This window comes from Acinonyx jubatus, chromosome F2 (assembly GCF_027475565.1).
Source record: "Acinonyx jubatus isolate Ajub_Pintada_27869175 chromosome F2, VMU_Ajub_asm_v1.0, whole genome shotgun sequence".
NCBI lineage: Eukaryota > Metazoa > Chordata > Mammalia > Carnivora > Felidae > Acinonyx > Acinonyx jubatus.
In genome coordinates this window covers 52,989,784-53,008,975 of record NC_069394.1, presented here as the reverse complement: position 1 = coordinate 53,008,975, position 19,192 = coordinate 52,989,784, and the positions used below count along the sequence as shown (strand labels likewise).

Genomic DNA, 19,192 nt, shown 5'->3' with positions numbered 1-19,192 from the left:
AGACACAGAATCTGAAGCAGTCTCCAGGCTCCAAGCTGTCAGAACAGAGCCCGACATGGGGCTCTAACTCACCAACAGTGAGATCATGACCTGAGCTGAAGTCAGACACTCAACTGACTGAGCCATCCAGGTGCCCCTAATTATACTTTTGAAACAGTATGATTACTTAAGAACTAGAGAACAGAGCTTTATTTGTAGCAAGATTTTAATATGGTTCTCTTCATTGCCTACCAGTTTTTTGTTTAATATGGAACTTTGTCATAAATGATTCAAGGCACAGAATTTTAAGAAGGATGGAGAAAGTTTGTTGGGTCTGGCAAAAATCTGTGGCCTATATATTATGATTTGGCTACAAACTCATCATATGGTTATGACTCTGACCTCTAGTCTACCATTTCAGGATAGGAGTGTTGTAGTCAGATTGGACATGGGATTAAACCTTTATTTGACACTCAGTTGGAAGAGGTACTTTATCTCCCTAAGCCTCAATTTCTCCATCTGTAAAATGAAGACAATGATACCTATCTTATAAGACCTTGAAGAGAATAAAATGAGATAATAATATATGTGATCAATGCTAGGCATTATCTCTTGGAGCACTTTCCAAGCATAGTTCAAAGGCTAATTGAATGAAATTAGAGTGTTTAAAAATAAGACTTATTGAAAATTAGACTTGGAGGGAACAGTGGTAGTTAGACTGGCCAAGGCCTTCTCCAAGTAAACATCTTTTGACTTTATAGCTTCTGCTCTAAGATCGTCGGTAAAGAAGTATTCACCATCTGCCAGTGTGGTTGGCTGAAAGCTGAACTGTTTTAATTACTGCCACATTTGCTATGTCATTTTATGAATAAAATATTGACATGCTGCCTCTAAAAGCACATTGGAAAAGGAGATCACGTTATTGCGATACAAGGCTGTGGACTTTACACTCGCAATGACTATGGTTCACATGGCAGGAAAATATGGCAACACCATGGTATCTAAATGAAATATCTCATGCCTGGGAGTGCATCCTTTATAAAACAGATGGTTCTTTGTTGAAAACAAAATATGATTATGGTGTTTGCATGCAAGAAATTTTATACTATCTAATTATAGGACTCAAACTAGTTGTAACTGTTTTGGAGTGCAAAGCTTCTTCAAATGTGTAGGAAAATTTTGTACTCTTAACTCTATACGATTGAGAAAAATGAGATACAGGTAAACTATCACTTTAATGAATACTATTATGATGACCAGATCTACAAAACAAGACTGTTTGCAGGTTCAGACACACGATCCATTGGTACTGTATCCTGTTAATCTGGCTAGTCTGGCTTCAATATATACTACTGAGCCAAAAAGTTAGCATAACTGATGCTATGTTCACTAGGCCCTTTCTAGTTAAGACTTCATATTTATTAATATTGCCTTGACATTTATCATTGCATTGTAAGTGGACTTCAATGCGGCAAATGTTTCTTTAACAGATATGAGGCAAGAATGACTATCCTTGGTTTTAGAGAGAGTCTAGGGATCAGGTAGATCAGCAGAATCATGAGCGGGGGTGGGAAGAGGGAAAATGGAGAAGTTTCTGAGTGAGCTATCTTTAGTTGATAAATGAAAGTAAATACCTCTATGTCAGTACTTTCAACAGAGGTAATTTTTCCCAGGGGCACTTTAAAATGTCTAGCGATATTTTTGGTTGACACAGCTCCAGGAGAGGTGCTATTGGCATCTCTTGCATGAAGGCCAGGGATGCTGCTAAACGGGACAGCCCCTCACCGCAAAGAATTATCTGACCCCAAATGTCAATAGTGCCAAGAGTGGGCACCCTGCAACTTGCAAGTCTGAATTACATCCCTTATATACATTGTATGAATCGATATATCTATTTCAGTTGGACTTGTAATGTAATAAAGCAATTCTTATATTTTCTCATTTTCATCCATATGGGATTCTACTCAAATTGTATAATTTAAAAAATAGTTGCTTTCTGCATGTCACAAGAAAACAACATTTCACAGTGATAAAACCTATCCTGAACAAACAGTAACCTTAGTCTTTCTCTAAATATAGCAGAAGAGGAAAAATACGCAGACACCAAGTTTGTAAACACCTTAAGCCCTTTTGCATCCCTGAAGATTCTATGGACGGCTCTGGGCAATAACAGAAAAAAACCAATCAACCCATGGGACGCGGAGGTTATGGCGATTTAAGTTGTAAATACTGCGGCAATAGTAAAGACAATTAAACTGGGTGCAATATTGGAGAAATGGCTGGGAGCTGGAGCAAATCAGCTTAGCCTGGGGGGAATTAAGGCTCACGAGTTAAAAATAGGAAAAGCAGCTCCAGAAACAGAGCTGAAAGGAGATTAACCATCAGACCCTAGGCTGTAGACTGTAGTCCCCATAATTCTCATGTTTGGTCAGTTATTATTACGCAACCATAAAATCTTAGTGCCATTCAACAATAAGTGCTTATTTTCCATGCGTCAGCTTGTTGACTGGAGTTGGCTGATCTAGACTCAGATGGATGGTTCTGCTTTAAGCTCAGGCTTGGCTATGGTTGGCTCCACTTGTTTTTAATCTGGGCAAACAGGTACGCAGAAGAATCTCTTTTCATGGCAATGACGGAGACTCAGGAAGATAATTGCACAAGCACATTTCAAGCTCTCGCCGATAGTGCCTTTGCCAACAGCCCATTGGCCAAAGTAAGTCGTGTGGGCAAGCCCAAATTCTAAAGACAGGGAAGAATACTCCTGTGGAGGCAGAAAGGGGGATGGACACTTTAAAACAATAATGTAGTTTGCTACATCATCTATAGTTGAGCCCAGGTTTTTTGAAGCAGTATAGCTTTTGTGTATTCAACTGCAATATCTTACTTTCAATTCTCGGAAAGAAAAGATGGCCCAAGTAGTGAATAATGGATTCCCGGGTCTGAATATTACTCCCTCTTTCTACCACTGATTGAGAAGCTGAGCATATCAGTTTTTCTGCAGTCTCATCTCTACCATCTGTTACATGTAGATAACATTTGCTGTTGATTTACTATTGCGTGTCTTCCAAGAAACAAGGTAACTCAAATTTGCTAGAAAACCTCCGTGGAAGGCAGTAATGAAGGACTCATCATTATTTAATTCTTGAGCCCCGGTCATTTTTCTGCACATCTTTTGATGTTATTTAGACTATTTTCAGAATGGAGGAAAAAATTTGTCCAGACAAGCATTTGATGCTTTTCCTCATCTCTCTCTCCAAAGGGTACTGCTTTGAATTTGTTTAGCGCTTTAGTAAATCCATTAACCTTTCACCTTAGACCTAGAGAATGGGTCTGATGGTTTAATTCCATTTCCCGAGGAATTTAAAACCACATCATAAACGGCATCGTGTTAGACATTAATTGTGATGCATTTTCACACCAAATTCAGAAGCAGGATAATGAAAGTATAGAAAATAGTTCCTGGAGAAAGCCAAAGGAATTTGTCAGTCTTGGCTCTTGCTAATTTTGGCACAGCTGGGTTAACTCCTGCTGATGGAAATGGTAAGTACTTTTACAAATATCCACTTAAAATAAGCTTGTTCTGTATGAACTTGCCTGTATGAGTTTGCCACCTATAACCTTTATTTAATCTGTGACAGTCTTAAGTACTATTGGTTTCTCCATATGCTATAATGTTCACAGTTTGGAATTAAAAGGAATACCACAGAAAGAATGATCTCAGTTTCTGAAAAGAAGGGCTAGTTGTAAAAGTCAGTCTGCTTTTCTGTTGCCTCATTTCATTGCCTGAAGCAGGAAAAACATTAACAGCCTCAGCAGGTTACTCTGAGGGGAGAAAAAAAAAGAGACTTCGTTTCCTTTATTCCCCACACAGGTGTGATTATCGCTGGGAACGGACACCCCAAGAGACAAGAGCTGACTGGCGCCTGACCTGCTATCTACCACCTGGATAGCACGCCTCACCTCCATACTTTCCACCACTCACATCAAACCTAGGATAGTGCCTACCTTGTGCCTTCTTAGCTCATGTTCCGCCTGCTCTCTAGCACCTGAACATCAAGGTCCACCTGAGGGATTTCGGCATGGTGGGTGTCCACGGCTCATTGTTCTGCTAACTGACCTTACAAAGGTTAATCTTATAACCAGGTCCATTGCCTCCATTTTCTTTTATTTGATCAAGGATTTCTCTCCAGTCCAATTTCCCATATTGTTGAGGTACCAGAGGACCTTATCTGGTTAAGGAATTAAAGTCTCTGATGAGCAATTAACTTTCAGGAAAGGAAAAATGTGAATGCAAATTCCAACATTTCTCACAGATGTCATTTTATGAAAACATCGTTTTATTAGAATTATCTTAGGGGCACCTGGGTGGCTCAGTCGGTTAAGCATCCGGCTTTGGCTCAGGTCACGATCTCATAGTTTGTGAGTTCAAGCTCCGCATCGGGCTTTGTGCTGACAGCTCAGAGCCTGGAGCCTGCTTCAGATTCTGTGTCTCCCTCTCTCTCTGCCCCTCCCCTGCTCATGCTCTCTCTCTCTCTCCAAAATATAAATAATAAACATTTTTTAAAAAGAATTAAATCATTGCCTAAGTAAGTAAGCCTTTATTATTTGTGAGATGGAAGTAGGTGAGATGGGAACAGACAATGGCTAGTGATAATACGACCTCCACTCTGTGGTATTATAGTGGCCTTTCATCAAAAGATATTACTTGGAATTTCTTGTCTACTAAATTGGAGACAAGAATAAGTTTGGACAGAGAACTATTACTTACCTTAAAAAAAATCCGAGTTGCTGGTTTTCTATTTGAACTGGAGTATAATAGTTTGTTATTTTCCTAAATAATATTCACCTTTTTGTATATAGTGCACATGGTACTCTGTTGCTTTACTAATTCTTTTCGATATCTGTAGTTTTATTATATTTTTCACTTACAATACTATTTACTTCTGTTGCTGCCCACTTTTTATTGATTTGACTTACTGAGGGTTTCTTTCACTCCTGTCACTCTGTAATTATTTCAAGCACTTACATTAAGTGATTGATTCTAAATTTTCTCTGTTTTCTGACACGTTTGTTTTTTGTTTTGTTTTGTTTTTTAGAGAGAGAGAGGGAGAAAGAGAACGTGAGTGGTGCAGAGGGGAAGAGGGAGAGAGAGAAAATCTTAAGCAGACTCCATGCCCCAGCACAGAGCCCAATGCAGGGCTCAGTCTCCCAACCCTGAGATCACGACCTGAGTTGAAATCAAAAGTTGGATGTTAACCCACTGAGCCACCCAGCACCCCTAACTCATTAATTTTTACCTTTACTTTTATTCATCCTGTTTGATGCTTTCCTAGAAGTTGGTCTCTTATTAATGTGTTTTGCTTTATATTACTTTGTTTGATCATGAATCCTTTTATGCCTAATGAAAATGTTAATTTATGTATTTTGTCTTTTTAAAACAATAATAGCAGTTAACGTTATAAATTTATACCTGAATATTTAGAGATGTAATCAACATATTGGTCACTTGGTCTGTACCGCATATTCTTTTCTAATAGTGTTCCTGCACAACCCTTAATGAGTAGGAACTTGGGGCCCTATGGTCCCAACTGATTAGACAAGGGTGGGCGTCTTATTCAGATGTACCTGTTTTCATCTTATTCTCCAGCTCTCTTCTCTATTTTTCTCAGCTTGAAGATCATATTTGAAAAAGTGACTCCAGCAAGTGTCTGCTAGACTTGAAGTGGGATTTAAGAAAAAGCCAGAATTGGAGCTACCATGTTGAACTCAGGATCACCTGGAATGGAAAAAGCTAGGCTGCAGGTAAGCCTGTGCACAGAGAGGAAGAGCCATGCAAGGTGAGGCAGAAAGATAGAGAAAGTGGTCACTTTGATTCTTGTAAGATTTCCTCTTCTTTCTATAGTTTGGCTTCTCTTCTAGACTTTAGTTTCCATTTTACTTAAGCTAGCCAACAAATGCTTCCTAGCACAAAATGATTCCTAGTACAGTAGTTCTCCCATTTTATTTTAAAACAATTTAGTCATTTAAAAAAATTATTTTAAACTTTAAAAGAAATTTTTTAAATAGTGACTTTTGTTCATATGTTAGCCTGTGGGAAAACTAGTCAATGAGTTCATCTATCTGTGCTACAGTTTATCTAGTAACAGTAATTTGAATTTTCAGTAAAGTTCCTGGATTTCTCTGCTCCTTTCAATAACACTCATGATTATTTTAATGAAATGAAGTAAGCAGTTTAGATGGAAAGGCATGTATTAGTTTCCTATTGCTGCTATAACAAATTAATGCAATCCTGGTGGCTGTAAACAACACAAACTTATTATCTTACATTTCTGCAGGTCACAAATCTGAAATGGGTTTTATGAACTAAAATCAAAGTGTTGGCACAGCTTCATTTCTTCTGGAGGCCCTAGGAGATAATTACTTCCTTGCCATCGCTAGCTTCTCAAGTTCACTTACGTTCCTTGGTTGTGGCCCTTTCTTCCATCTTCAAAGCACATTACTCCGAGCTTTGCTTTCACCATTTCATCTCTTTTCTGCTTCTCAGCTTCTGTCTTTCTCTTACAAGGACCCTTGTGACTGCATTGGACCCACCCAGATAAACCAGGATCATTTCCCCATTTTTATAATCCTTATCTTAACCACATCTGCACAATCTCTTTTAGCATTTAAGGTAATGTAGTCACAGGTTCTGGGGATTGTGATGTAGACATCTTTATACTCAGCCTGTATAAGAGCATTAGATTAAAGGCTATTTATTCAATGTCAGTTCTATAGCTTATTGATCTTAAGCATGTTACTTAAATTCACTGTGCCTCAGTTCATATATCTGTAAGTAAGGGACTTATAGTAATCACTTTTTACAAACTCTCTTCCTAGGCTAAAATTCTTTTTCTGGGCTACCATGAATAATACATAAAATAGCACTAAATTGCCAGCATAATTTTGAAGATGGTTACTTTTTCTCAAGAGTATTTTAATAATTTTAACTACTAGGTTTCTTAATTTCAGGAAAGCGTTTAAATGTTCCTTCTCATTTGACAAGAACAGCATTCTGCTTCACTGTATATAATCCTTTTGTACTTAATGACAATTTTCTTCATTCTTATTCAATACTTCCTTTCCTTTCTAATGCTTCTTTTATTCCTTCCCACTCATACTATCCCACCTCCTAATTCTTTTGGCTAAAAAAAAAAAATCTTGATCTAGAAAATCTAATAGATGGTGTCATTTAAGAAAGTTTATTTTATGGGGCGCCTGGGTGGCGCAGTCGGTTAAGCGCCCGACTTCAGCCAGGTCATGATCTCGCGGTCTGTGAGTTCGAGCCCCGCGTCAGGCTCTGGGCTGATGGCTCAGAGCCTGGAGCCTATTTCCGATTCTGTGTCTCCCTCTCTCTCTGCCCCTCCCCCGTTCATGCTCTGTCTCTCTCTGTCCCAAAAAATATAAATAAAAAAAAAAAAAAAAAGAAAGTTTATTTTAAATAAACATTCCATTGTTTTTCTATTATCACTAGCTTTTACCTATTCCCTACCCACCCGTGGTACCAAGGGGACATACGTTTGATAGCATTTTTTTATTTTTATTTTTTAAGTAATTAAAAAACCACTGGGTTAAAGCATGGAGAGCACCGGTTAAAAGGTAACATTAAGGAGTTAACATGCTAAGTTATTATTAACAATTACAAAATTTTCTCATAGTGAGTCTATTAGATTAGCCAATCTACTATCTAGTACCAAAGGAAGGGGGAAAATAGAGCAGACACATTTCGGGGGAGGTGGAGTGTAAAATATTCAGGAAAGCACAACTGAGAAAGGATGTTACCGTGGAAAAATCTAAGAGAGAGCTTTAGAATCAGAAGAGGGTCTGACTGTCAAGAGGCTGGCTATGGTCTCTGAATAAATCTCCTTCACTGCCCCATTTTGCTTAGAGTTGCTGGGAACATAACACTATCCTACTTTTGTCTTCATGGTTTCCCAGGGAATGTCTGTGAGGAAGAGCAGTCATATAAAACATCTGGTTTTCCTATTTAAATTTCAGATGTGAACTAGATAATCACAACCAACAAATCAAACAACCTAGGAGTAATGGATACATTTCTAGAAGCATACCATCTACCAAGACTGAATCATGAAAAGATAGAAAATCTAAACAGACCAATTATTGGTAAGGAGATCGAATCAGTAATCAAAACCTCCCAACAAATAAGAGTCCAAAACTAAATAGTTTCACTGGTTAATTCTACCGAACACTTGAGAAAGAATTAATACCATTCCTTCTCAAACTACTCAAAAAAAAATTGAAGGAAAAGGAACACTTCCAAACTCATTTTCCAAGGCCAGCATTATCCTGGCACCAAAACAAGACAAGGACATTACAAGAAAATAAAATTACAGGTCAATATCCTGATGAACATAAATGCAAAAATTTTCAACAAAATATCAGCAAATTAAATTCAAAGTACATTAAAAGAATCACACACCATGATCAAGTGGGATTTATTTCAGGAACATAAAGATGGTTTAACATCCACAAATTAATGTGATCCATCACATTAACAAAACGAAGGATAAAAATTATCTGATCATCTAAATAGTTGCAGAAAAAGCACTTGACAAAATTCAACATCCATTCATAATAAAAACTCAACAAACTGCATATAGAGGGTATATACCTCAACATAATAAAGTCTATATGTGACAAATCCACAGCTAACATCATATTCAATGTTAAAAAGCTGAAAGATTTTCTTCTAAGATCAGCAACAAGACAAGGATGCCCACTCTCATAACTTTTATTTAACACACTACAGGAACTCCTAACCAGAGAAATTAGGTAGGATATAAAGAAATAAAAGTCATCCAACCTGTTTCTATTTGCAGATGATGTGATACTGTATGTTAAAAAAAAAACAACCCTCTAAGGACTCTACCAAGGACCTTTCAGAACTAATACACTAATACTAATAAATTCAGTAAAGTTGCAGGATACGAAGTCAATTTACAAAAAAAAAAAAAAGTCAGTTGCATTTTATATGCTAAAAACAAACCATCAGAAAGAGAAATTGAGAAAACAATCCTATTTACAATTGTACCTCAAAAAATAAATACCTAGGAATACATTTACCCAAGAAGATGAAAGATCTCTACACTAAACACTATAAGACATGGATGAAAGAAATTGAAAAAGACACAAATAAATGGAAAGATACTCCATACTCATGGACTAGAAGAACTGATGTGAAAATGTACTTACTACTCAAAGTAATCTACAGATTCAATGTAATTCCTGTCAAAATTCCAATGGCATTTTTCACAGAAATAGAAAAATCATTCTTAATTTGTGGGGAACCACAAAAGACTGTGAATAGCCAAAGCAATCTTGGAAAGAAGAACTAAGGTAGAGGCATCACACTTCCTGATTTCAAACTATATTAAAAAGTTGCAGGGGTGCCTGGGTGGCTCAGTTGGTTGAGCATCTGACTTTGGCTCAGGTCATGATCCCACAGCTCATGGGTTTGAGCCCCATGTCAGGCTCTGTGCTGACAGCTGGGAGCCTAGAGCCTGCTTCGGATTCTGTATTTCCCTCTCTCTCTGCCCCTTCCCCGCTCGTGCTCTGTCTCTCTCTCTCTTTCTCAAAAATAAATAAACATTCTAAAAAGTTTTTAAGAAGTTACAGCAATGAAAACAGTTTGGTATTGGCACAAAAACAGATATAGATCAATGGAAGAGAATAGAGTCCAGAAAGAAACCCATGTATACATATGCTCAATCAATTGACAACAGAACCAAGAACATATAGTGCAGGAGGGTCATCTCTTAAATAAATGGTGTTGGGAAAACTAGACAGTCACATGCAAAAGAATGAACTGTACCCATATCTTACATCGTACACAATAATAAACTCAAAATCGACTGAAGACTTGATCATTAGACCTGAGATTGTAAAATGTTCAGAGAAAAATACAGAGAATAAGCTCCTTGAAATTGATCTTGGCAATAATTTCTTGTTATTTGACAGCAATGCAAAGATAGCAAAAGCAAAATAGAAGAGTGGTATTATATAAAACTAAGAAAACTTTTGCATCGCAAAGGAAACCATTGAAAAAGGAAAAGGCAATCTATGATGGGAGAAAATATTTGCAAACTACGTATCTGATAAGGGCTTAATATCCGAAATATATGAAGAAGCCATACAACTCAATAGCAAAACAAAACAAAAACCAAACTGATTAAAAAATGGCTAGAGAAGCTGAATTTTTCCAAAGGATGCATATAAATGGTCAACAGGTACATGAAAAGATGCTCCACAAGGCACCTGGGTAACTCCGTTGGTTAAGCGCCAGATTCTTGATTTCGGCTCAGGTCATGATCTCAGGAGTCATGAGTTTAAGGCTCTGTGCTGACAGTGTGGAGCCTGCTTGGGATTCTCTCTCTCTCTTCCCCTCCCCTGCTTGTGCTCTCTCTCAAAAATAAATAAATGAGCTTAAAAGAAAAAAAGATGCTCCACATCACTAGTTATCCGGAAAATGCAAATCAAAACAACAATACTATCTCCCTCCCATTAGAATGGCTATAATTAAAAGCCAAGAGATGACAAGGGTTAGTGAGGATGTGGAGAAAAGGGAATTCTCGTGCACTGTTGGTACTCCACTATGGAAAACCCTGAAGTTTCCTAAAAAATTAACAAACTAGAAATACGACACAGCTCCACCCCAGGATACATATCTAAAGGAAATGAAAATGAAAATAGGATGTTGAAGAAATATCTTCACTCCCATGTTCATTGCAGCACTATTTACAGTAACTAAGACATGGAAACAACCTAAGTGTCCATGGATGAATGAACAAAGATGTGAGATAGATGTATATCTGTATACATCTATCTTTCTCACATGGATATAGTGAAATACTATTCAGCCATAAAAAATAAGGAAATCCTGCTGTTTGTGGCAATTTGGATCAACTGAGTGGAATAAGCCAGACAGAGAAAGACAAATATGGCATCACTTACATGTAGAATCCAAAAAATAAATAAAATTTTTAAAACAGTCAAACTCATCGACACAGATTGTAGAAAGCTAGTTTCCAGGGTTTGAGGGTGGAGTGGAAGTAGGAAGAGGTTGGTGAAAGTGTACAAACTTTCTGCTATAAGATGAGTAAGTTCTGAGGATTTAGTGTAAAACTTGGTGACAGTAATTGATAACAATATACTGTATAACTGAAATTTGTTAGCAGAGTAGAACGTAAATGTTCCTACTGGAAAAAAGAAAGAAAGAAATACATGAGGGGATGGATGTGTATGTTAATTAACTTGACTGGGGTAGTCCTTCCATAATGCATATGTATATCAAATCACTACAATGTACATTTTAAATATCTTACAGTGTTATATGTCAGTTATTCCTCAGTAAAACTAAAATTAAAAAAATTATCAAGCTTATAAGAGTAGTTCGAACACTTATATATTTACTATTTTTGCTTCTAAGTGGTCTCGTAATTTAGCAGTTTCCCCACTCTGTCAAATCATAGTGACCATTCATCAAAAGATATTACTTGGTAGAGCGGATATGTCTGGATCAGTTATATCCTCCCATCCCTCCTTTAGATTGGTCTCTTTTCCTCACAAATCTTTATCGAAAGTGATTTTCTTTAGCTGCTTGCAAATGTTACCATCATGAACACGTTAACATACAATGTGCCATCTGGACTATGAACCAGGAAGAAATTCAGCCTATATTTACAGTTGTTAATCAATAGGGTTGCCCTGTTTAACCCTTACGCAAAAAGAGCAGTGAAAATATTCATCCTAAACATGAAGAATTTATGGTTTAATAAAATGAAGGTATAATTAAGAAATTTAAGCATCAACATTCTGGGGGTGGCTCAGTCTGTTAAGTGACCAGCTCTTGCTTTCGGCTCAGGTCATGATCTCGTGGTTCGCAAGTTTGAGTCCTGCATAGGGCTCTGCACTGACAGTGCGAAGCCTGCTTGTGATTCTCTCTCTCTTCCCCTCCCCTGCTCTCTCTTTCTCTGTCTCTCTCTTTCTCTCAAAATAAATAAATAAACTTAAAAAAGTATCAACATTCTGAATATAAACTAAAAAGGTTAAGGTAAATGGGCATAAATATTTCAGCTGCTATTTCTTCAGAAATGTGTCTTTCCCTGAAGAGAAAATTGTCTGTAGCCACTGAGAGACTGAAGTGTCTGAGCCTCATTGCCCAACTACAATTCACATGTGGCCTTCTCTTTTGGAAGAAACTCAAAGCAATTCTCCAGCATGAGAAAACCATTCCCACAACTGTCAAGATGCTACGTCACAGCTGTAATGTCCACACTAATTTTTCCAAGGAAATTATGCTTTTATGGAGAAATTAAAGCAAATTTTTTTTTTACAGAAAATCCTGAAGAACTTGACAGAATTTATGTAGCCAATTAATTCTGAGATGTAGCTACAACCAGGTTCATTGCTTTCTCTTGACTATCTTTAGGACCAGTAGTTTCTACTGAGTCTAATTTTTAAGCCATGCAAATTACAGGAGGCTTCAGAGTGCCAATAATAGCATGCTGGGGTTAATTATTGACTCAGAAGGGAGAATGTCAACTACTGAATCATCTACTTATCTCTTGCCACACCTGGGGTTTTCTCTGGATGACTTCCACCCAAGTGTTGACAAAACTTGACCTTGGATACTCGCTAAGATTTGTTGGGACTATTGCCAAAGGTACTTATGTGCCAATAGGACAGGCTCCACATACATTAGCCAGGTTATTCTGCTCCACATATGGCAAGAAGAGTACTTTTTGAGTTTTCCACATTAATACTGATGGAAAGCTTCTAGACAAAAAGGCTTTTATTGCTGTAATCCCATGCAGTGCCCTGGATCCTATCCTCACGTAAACTTTAGTGCATAGCTAAGTCAAAAGACTAAGGCTCATTGATGAGTCACCTGGGAAGAATAAGCATGCCCATTTATTAAAGGTAAAATACAGGCTCACAGCCAGAATACTACATTTATACCTTCTGAATGGTCTTGGCAGCAATCCTAGTGGGGTGGGGGTGGGGGACAGGGGGTACATTATTTTCCAATTGAATTAACTGGAGCCAAAAGTACAGTTTTGACCCCAGCTGTGCTACTGATTTGTCTGGGGAAAGACACTTAACCTAGAGTCTCCCAATTCTCCTTGGAACATAAAATCATTAAGTAACTGACCTTGAAGGTTATTGTGAGGAATGATGACATTTTAAGGAGGCTTGGCTTTCACAGAAAGGGTGCTTCGCAGCAGTCTCAAAGGCCTTGGTGCTTCCACAAGGGGTGGTAAATAGATTAAAGAGAGTGAAATAACAGTAATAAAAAGGGAATTATAGAAAAAGACTAAATAATGTTGTCTAGCCTGTTAAAACCATTTCTTGCTGCTATTATCTATAATTTCTAGGTCAATTATGCTAATGTCAACCCAGGGCCTAACTGAGTTAAGGAAAGAATACAGGAAGATTTGTATTGACACGATGTCAAGAGAAGAGTGGCATGGGGTATGGAAATGCCTCATCATGCCTCCATTTGTATATAATAGTCTGCTTTGGTGCAAGCTTCTAATAGAGCCTGATGGTTAATCGTATCCCATGTGGAGTGAAACTTGTGCCTCACTAGACTACACATCCCAGAGATACTAGTTTCACAAATGTGAGGTTGACAGTAAACTTTTCACAACTAATTCTCTAGAGAGTATGCTTTAAAAAAGTCTAGAAAATTGGCCAACAGTATTTATTGAGTGTTTTCTGCATGCCAGGTCTGGAGTAGACTCTTTAGACTTAATCACAAATTATTGTCAGGTCGTAAAGCAAATTCAACGGATGAACAGAAAATATCTAATATAAAAATTGAAATGTATTAATTTTAAAAGTTAACATATAAATAAATTGTCCTGCCCATTGTCCCCTAGGAAGTCTTCACAACCCAGGAGAAAAGATTTACTCCCTAATTTCCACACCCCTTACACCTGCCATATGCAATGATGACACATATTCTTCTTTTTTTTAATTTTAAAAATAGGTTTTATTTAACCCATTATATCCAAGAGAATATCATTGCAACATATAACAGATATTTTAAAAATTGAGATATTTTGTATCCTTTTTTTTTTAACTAACCTGAATCTGGTGTGTATGTAGATGTCACAAAATTTATAGTCAAAGCAAGTAGATTCGAATGTCCAAGTTGTTCCAAATACAGTTAAAATTTTTCTAATAACTCAAACCAAGAACCGATTTTTAAATTTAAATTTCAATTCATTAAAATTTGGTAAAATTGATGAGCACTGGATGTTTTATATAAGTGATGAATCACTAGATTCTTTTTTTTTTTTTCATTTACATCCAAGTTAGTTAGCATATAGTGCAACAATGATTTCAGGGATAGATTCCTTAATGCCCATTACGCATTTAGCCCCTCCTCCCTCCCACAACCCCTTCAGCAACCTGCTGTTTGTTCTCCATATTTAAGAGTTTCTTATGTTTTGTCCCCCTCCCTGTTTTTATATTATTTTTGCTTCCCTTCCCTTGTGTTCATCTGTTCTGTGTCTTAAAGTCCTCATATGAGTGAAGTCATATGATATTTGTCTTTCTCTGACTGACTAATTTCACTTAGCTCTAGTTCCATCCACATAGTTGCAAATGGCAAGATTTCACTCATTTTTATTGCTGAGTAATACTCCATTGTATATGTATACCACATCTTCTTTATCCATTCATCCATCGATGGACATTTGGGCTCTTTCCATACTTTGGCTATTGTTGATAGTGCTGCTATAAACATTGGGGTGCATGTGTCCCTTCGAAACAGCACACCTGTATCCCTTGGATAAATACATAGTAATGCAATTGCTAGGTCATAGTGCAGTTCTGTTTTTAATTTTTGAGTAACCTCCATACTGTTTTCCAGAGTGGCTGCACCAGTTTGCTTTCCCACAACAGTGCAAACGAGATCCTCTCTCTCTGCATCCTTGCCAACATCTGTTGTTGCCTGAGTTGTTAATGTGAGCCATTCTGACAGGTGTGAGGTGGTATTTCATTGTGGTTTTGATTTATATTTCCCTGATGATGAGTGATGTTGAGCATTTTTCCATGTGTTGCTTGCCCATCTGGATGTCTTCTTTGGAGAAGTGTCTATTCATGTCTTTTGCCCATGTCTTTTGCTTCACTGGATTATTTATTTTTGGGTGTTGAGTTTGGTAAATTCTTTATAGATTTTGGGTATAGATTTTGGCATAGATATGCCTTGTTGATGGTCGGTTTTTGTTGAATTTAATGGGAGTCCTCTGTGCTTCCTGGATTTTGATGCCTGTGTCTTTCCCCAGGTTAGGAAAGTTTTCTGCTATGATTTGTTCACATAACCCTTCTACCCCTTATTCTGTCTCTTCTTCTTCTGGGACTCCTATGATTCTGATGTTGTTCCTTTTTAATGAGTCACTGATTTCTCGAATTCTTTTTTTTTTAATTTTTTTTTCAACGTTTATTTATTTTTTGGGACAGAGAGAGACAGAGCATGAACGGGGGAGGGGCAGAGAGAGAGGGAGACACAGAATCGGAAACAGGCTCCAGGCTCTGAGCCATCAGCCCAGAGCCTGACGTGGGGCTCGAACTCCCGGACCGCGAGATCGTGACCTGGCTGAAGTCGGACGCTCAACCGACTGCGCCACCCAGGCGCCCCTGATTTCTCTAATTCTTAAATTGTGCTCTTTTGCCTTAGTTTCCCTCTTTCTTCTGCTTCATTATTCTCCATAAGTTTGTCCTCTATATCATGGATTCTCTGCTCTGCCTCATCCACCCTTGCTGCCATGGCACCATTTGGGATTGCAGCTCAGTTATAACGTTTTTTATTTAATCCTGACTAACTTTACCTTCTTTTATCTCTGCAGAAAGGGATTCTAATCTATTTTTGACTCCAGCTAGTATTCTTATTATCATGATTCTAAATTCTGGTTCAGACATCTTGCTTGTATCTGTGTTGGTTAAGTCCCTGGCTGTTATTTCTTCCTGTTCTTTCTTTTGGGGTGAATCCCTTTGTTTCATCATTTTGAAGAGAGAAAAGGAATTAATGAGGTAAACGAATTAAAATAAAAATGTTTTAATTAAAATTAAAATTAAAAACAATACACACACAAATCAAATAAATGATGCTAGATCCTAGGTGTGTTTTGGTCTGGGTGTTGAAAGGTGCTTGATAGATTAGAGAAAAAAGGGGAAAGGAAAAAAAAGGAAATAGTTTGAAATTTTGAAAAATGAATACACTGAAATAGAATAAAATGAAATGATGGAAGTAAAATAGAATTTGAAAAATTTTACACAAAAGTAAAAAATATAGTAGAAAAAGTAAAGAAAAATATTTTTAATAAAAATTGAAAATTAAAACAAAATTTTTCTCTTTCTGTATTCAAGAAAAAGAAATGAAAAAGAGAAAAAAAAGGAAATTGAAAATATGGACCAGCAAACAGACTGAAATACGATTGAAATTACTTCATTTTCCCCTAGAAGTCAAACTGTGATTTATAGTCTGTAAACTAAGCAGGTGGAGAGATTTGTGTTCCTGAAGCGCGAGGTTGGCCCAGTTGGGTGGGGCTTAGTGTAAAGGCTCCATTATGCACTAGATGGCGATGCTTAGCTTACTGGGCTGGATCGTGGTGGTGCTTGTAGGTGCGTATGGGCGTGCACGGGAGCGGTGAAAATGGCGTCACCTAGCTACCAATCTCCAGTATCTGAACTCTGTTCTCCCTGATCAGTAATTGCACACCTGTCCTTTGACTCCGGCTTCTGTCCACTCCCTGCTTTTACACTGTCCATGACCAAGCCCCAGGCAGCACCTCCCTCCTGTGTTTTATCTCAGATACGGCTGTTTTTCCCGACCCTTATTTCTGAGGGACTGTGTCTCTGACCCATTTTGTCCCTCTGTGGAGGGTTTCACCAAGCAATGGCTGGATGCCAGCCACACCTAGGAATGTTCACAGGACTGTTCTGGTGCCGATGCCCAGAGACTGGGGCTGGCTGCCAGCCCACCCCAGAAAAAGTTCACGTGATCGTGTAGCAGCAGCATTTCAGGGATTATGGAAAATCACAACACACATCTGGCACCAGGCTTCACTCCTAGCGACCTTGTTCCAGCATCAGCGAATGTGGCTGTTCCATGGGGTGTGCTGGCACCTTTGTCAGCTGCACAGCCTCTACCAAATGTCCTCCCAGCAAGGGAACCGCCTTTCCCCTTGTGGCCTGAGAACTGCCTGGGCTTCACTCTGCTCCTGGGGACTCGCCCTTCTCATCAGAGCATCGCCAGGGATCCAGCTGCGGAGTTGCAGACTCTCCGCTCCCCTTGTTTATAGTCTTAGTGGAATTTAAACGCTCTCTTTTCTCCTTTCTCCCTTTTCAGTTCAGTCCCTGTGGCTGTTTCCACTTCTCCACTTTCTCTCCAGCTGTTTTTTTTTGGGGGGGGTGCTTTTCCCAAACTCTCCCCCCACACCTCCCCCGTCTCCTTCCTGTCTCAGCCTGCAAAAGCACCTCCCTTCCCGCAGCTTCTCTCTCCCCCAGTTCACCTCTCCGTGCCACGTACCTGCTGAGTTCCGTGGTTCAGGTTGTGCAGATTGTTGTGTTATTCCTCAGATCAGTTTTCTAGGTGTGCAGGATGGTTTCGTGTTGGTCTGGCTGTATTTCATGGTCACAAGACATAAAAAAACTGCCATGCTGTTCTGCCATCTTGGCTCCTTTCCCTGATGACACATATTCTTAAACTCAGGTACATGGGTCTTTGTCCTGAGACAGGCTTCCCAGCACACAAATAAATTTCCCTCCACATAGGAAGCTATCTGAATAGGGCAAAGAATTCTTCCCTAATAACTGGACACTTGAGACTGGGTAGGACAATTAGGCCATTCCTTTTGGAAAAACCCTGTCTTCCTTATGGGGCCCAGCATTGGTGTAACTTTATCTGAATGTGCACGAGTTTTTGTTGACTCTTGTGTAACCTGGGAAAGGAAAGGAAAGGGATGAGGACCTTGATATGTCAGCACCATGTTGGTTCAGTTTTGACATGTAATGTAGTATGCATAGTATGCATTCCTAACTGGGATCTGTAAGCACGGCCTCCATGTTCAGGGTGAACACCCATTGACGACTGTCTGGGTATTGTGGATGGGGAGACAGTCCTCTGCTCACACCTTGCTCTAAGAGGCAAATCCGGGTAACATTTGGGTGGACAATCCCTACACCTCCTCAGCCAAAATAACTATTTGTTCTAGCCTTTTTCTCACTTTATTTCCCAGCACTATCTGGCAACTGAGTAGATGTATTTCCAAGAAGTCTAAGCTCCATTCTCTGATATCTCTCTGGATTCCCCAAACCCCCACGAGTGTGTTTAGCTTCTTCATTATCGGCTGTAGATTTTCTTCCTGGGAACAATTTACCATGAAATGTCCATTTTCCAGACAAGCAAAGCAAAAAGATGTGCACAAGTAGAAAATAGTAAAAGGTATTAAGGTAGAGGATGAATAGTATATTACAATTAGTTGTACAAAGAGATTGACCTAGAATCACATATTATGACTTCAAATATAGGGAGGGAGGAGAAGAATAGGGGGGAAAAGGTAATGCATGCTGATTGATATAAAATTTTATTCTTGGAGTTGATAATGTGAAAAGTCTGGTTAAATATGTTCTTAAAAGTTTTAAAGCAGCCAGTGGCATACCACAGAATTAGACTAAAAATGTAACACAAAAGCTGTTTATTGTAATAATCAATTTAAAAATTAAGTCACCCTATTAAAAGAGATTCTCAGATTGAGTCAATTAACTTAAACTATTCTGTTTACAAGTAGAATTCTGTGAATGACTACACCTAAAACAAAGCTACCCATTTAGAATAAAATCACAAGATGAATAAGAATGTAGTAGACAAATACAAACACAAAGAAATCAGACATGCATTAAGATGGGCAGAGTGTGCGAGCGGGAGTGGAGGAAGAGGGGAAGAGAGAGAAAGAGAGAGGGAAAATCTCAAGGAGTCTCCATGCTTAGCATGGAGCTTGACACAGAGCTCGATCCCACGACCTTGGGATCATGACCTGAGCTGAAATCAAGAGTTGGACATTCAATCAACAGAACCATCCAGGACACACCCAGAGGGTCTTTTTTATTTGATGTGAAGTATAACTGATTTACTAATTTCAACATTTAT

General features: G+C 38.4%; 1 long non-coding RNA gene across 1 annotated transcript in view; it reads left to right on the top strand.

Moving 5' to 3' along the window:
* Positions 1-2,067: 2,067 nt before the first annotated feature.
* The window catches only part of LOC113600676 (uncharacterized), a 74,626-nt gene continuing 57,501 nt past the window's right edge, over positions 2,068-19,192 (top strand). The window contains exons 1-3 of the long non-coding RNA XR_003421786.2: positions 2,068-2,692; positions 3,851-4,061; positions 5,649-5,781. This is a non-coding gene — a long non-coding RNA (uncharacterized LOC113600676). The remainder of the gene's footprint in view (positions 2,693-3,850; positions 4,062-5,648; positions 5,782-19,192) is intronic.